The sequence below is a fragment of the Oreochromis aureus genome, linkage group 11, assembly GCF_013358895.1.
Source record: "Oreochromis aureus strain Israel breed Guangdong linkage group 11, ZZ_aureus, whole genome shotgun sequence".
Lineage (NCBI taxonomy): Eukaryota > Metazoa > Chordata > Actinopteri > Cichliformes > Cichlidae > Oreochromis > Oreochromis aureus.
This window is the reverse complement of record NC_052952.1, coordinates 37398434-37401966: the sequence shown is the minus strand read 5'-3', so window position 1 is coordinate 37401966 and position 3533 is coordinate 37398434.

The following is a 3533-nucleotide window of genomic DNA, read 5'->3' as shown; positions in this document are numbered from 1 at the left end:
CGTTTTATGTTTTAGTATCAGAGTGAGAGTGGATTTGACTCTGTGAGAGAGGTTTCTCTGAGCTGCTTACTGTTTGTATTTATTGCAAACTTTATCTTTCTGCATCAGCTTGAATAGCTGCATCCTGCTACCATGGTAACCTACTGCTGAACGTATCTATCTCCCATTAAACCCAGTTAAACCATCAATGTGGTCAAACTGAGCTGACAGAATAGCTTAGCTTAGCTTTTTTTTTTTTTTTTTTGTCACTGTTACAAGAACAGTGAAAGGCAGTTTGGCAAGAAAGATATGTACAAGTTATACATACACCTGCAAACATACATGCATATATGTATACATACATATATGTATATATACATATATGCATCCGTACATACACACACACACATATATTTGCACATACACGCTTACATCTATATACATACACATACACACCATCTAACTAGCAGGTGCATTGAGAGGTGCAGTGTGATCAGTGATATTGCACATTGAGTGGGGGGGTGCTGTTGGAACTATACTAAACAATGTTATAATAAATACAGTTTAAAGAGGTAGGGGTGTTGTTTGCATTGAAGTATAAACAGAAATACGATTTATAAATGAGGTGTAATGTCCATGAGTGTTGGCAGTGCAGTTATCCTCCAATCAGGGTGGAGGTAGGGCATGTTTGACAGCCTGTGGGTAAAAACTTCTGTTGAGTCTGTTTGTCTTCGACTTGATGGACCTGCAGCGTTTACCAGAGGGAAGGGGGGGAAAAAGTGAGTGTCCAGGGTGTGAGGGGTCTTTGATGATGATGCTGGCTTTCTGCTGAAGTCTGCCAGTACAGATGTCTCTGAGGGGGGTTAGTGAAGTGCCGATTGCCCGCTCTGCTGCCCTCACCACCCGCTGCAGTTTCCTCTTGTCCTCCGCGGTGCAGCAGTTGAACCAGAGTGTGCAGCAGTAAGTCAGAAGGCTCTCAATGGTGGAGCGGTAGAAGTTTACTAGCAGTCTTTGGGGTAATTTCCTGACGCAGTTTCCTGAGGAAGTACAGCCTTTGTTGTGCTTTCCCTACCTGGTGGGAGATGTTTGTGGACCAGGTAAGGTCGGCCGAGATGTGGACTCCGAGGAACTTAAAGCTTTCTACCCTTTCTACCTCCTCCCCATCAATGTAGAGGGTAGAGTGCTCAGATCGCTTTGTTCTTCTGAAGCCGATTACCATCTCCTTGGTCTTGGCTGTGTTCAGATGCAGGTTGTTGTCGTCACACCATTGCTTCAGATGCTGAACCTCCTCTCTGTAGGCTGAATCATCGTTGTTGTCCATCAGTCCTATGACAGTGGTGTCATCAGCAAATTTTATAATGGTGTTACTGGTGTGGATTGGTGAACAGTCATGGGTGAAAAGTGAGTATAAGAGGGGACTGAGGACACACCCCTGTGGGACACCCACATTCAGAATGAGGGTGGAGGAGGTGTGCTCTCCCATTCTGACGTTCTGGGGTCTGTTGCTCAGGAAGTCCAGTATCCAGCTGCACAGTGAGCTGCTGAGTCCTAAGTTGCTTAGTTTATTAACCAGTTTGTGGGGTTGAACTGTATTGAAGGCAGAGCTGAAGTCCACAAACAGCATTCTCACATAGGTGTTACTACAGTCCAGGTGTGTGAGGGCTGTGTGAAGAGCTGTTATTATGGCATCCTCTGTCGACCTGTTTGCCCTGTATGCAAACTGGTGTGGATCGAGGTTTGCAGGGATGGCAGCTTTAATGTGTGACATGATGAGCTGTTCGAAACATTTGGTAATTATGGGTGTTAAAGCAACTGGACGATAGTTATTCAAGCAGCTCACTGTGTTCTTCTTGGAACAATCAGTCATTAACTAAACTGTACAGTCAGTACATTTGATATACAGCACTGCGTGTGATCACATGATCTGATTACTCGCCGTATGCACAGAGGAGTTATGTAAGCAGCTGATCCTCTGCAGCAGCAGCGGCACGTACCGCGTTCGCTCACAGTTTCAATCTGACTCTGGATCAGTTTACAGCGGTGCTCCTCTGAGGCGCTCCCTGAACTGTTTCTGACCCCAGTGACCCATAATCCTTCTGAACCCGCTAATTATTCAGCTGTCAGCCTCCATGTGGACCACAGGAACACCAGTAACGCTGGTTTCAAACTCACATTAGTCCTTCTAACAAACATGTCTGTCATGTTTTCTTATTCATGAAGCAGATTAGAAAATAAAATGACAAATTCCATACGCTCCTCTTTCCTCTCTCCTCTGGCTGCAGCAAGTAAAACTAAAAAAAAAAAAAAAAGTCAGTTAACTGAAAGAGTAAACTAGACAAACGGAAACATCTTTGGTCTTTGGTTTTCTTCTGGTGTCTGTACGTGGCATCAACCTGCCAACAGCTGCAGATGGTCACATCAAACAGGCGACAGGAGGGGTTCAAATCCACTGAAGAATTATCATCTGTGTGTGTGTGTAGTTTTTTTAAAAACCTTTTTTTATGCATGTTTTGGGGGTTTATTTTTTCACCGTCTTACTTTGCTGCCTGCTGACGTTCCCACACAGGAAATCATAAATGTCAGGATGAGGTTTGGGTTAAAAGTTGTGGGAAGTCTTTAAAAAATTAGTGTAAGACAATTTATTGGTCTGTAAAGTGTAAAGGCTTTTCAGAAGGGCAAATACCGCTTTCAGTCAGAATTTTCAAAGTAAAAGCCTAATTGAGAGCAAGCGATTTTTCTGTAATTTCCTTTCTATCTGTTATTTTAGCCATTTTATGATACACTAATATCAGGTAGATTTATACAACAATACTGCTTGTTATAACAACAAATAAAGGCAACTCTCTTGTTTGTTTGTTTTTATCAAAGTTAAATTTTCACAGAACTCTAATGAATGTGATGAGTAAACATAATGACAGAATAGATCTTTTCACAATACTGCCACAGGCAAAATACAGAAAAATGTTTTTATTTATTTGATTTGATTTTTAAATTAAATAATTAATTAATTTTCCTTCCATCATTTTTCTTTATTTCTTTCGGGGGATTTTTGACATAAAAACATAAAAACGTCTTTTTACATTTAACAAGATAATCATCTTCCATTACTTACTACCGCGAGAAATATTTTCAATGAAATTTTATCTTGGTCATTAAAACAAAAGGTAAGTTTTCATAACCATGAAACTTTCCTCTGAGCAATTCTTTAAAAATAATTTTCATTATTTCGATTATTTAATCTGAATCTTTTTATTTTTATTTGTATTAAAAAAGGCAATACTTACAAATTTTCCAGTTAATCTTTTTTTCTCCCATCGCACAAAAATGCAGAAATAATGAATATTGTGACTTTTATGAATTTGAATATTAAGCATTTGATAAGAAATACTACAATTTCCTCGTCAAAGAGCTAAATCGTTTCATAAAATATCCAGCATTTTCTAGTAATTGTACTATAATAATTATTATATAATAGCTACAACACGGAGATTAAGGTTTACGTTGTTTTATTTTGAAGGGTCTTTCGCTGTATTTCCGGTCTCCTCGGCCAGCCT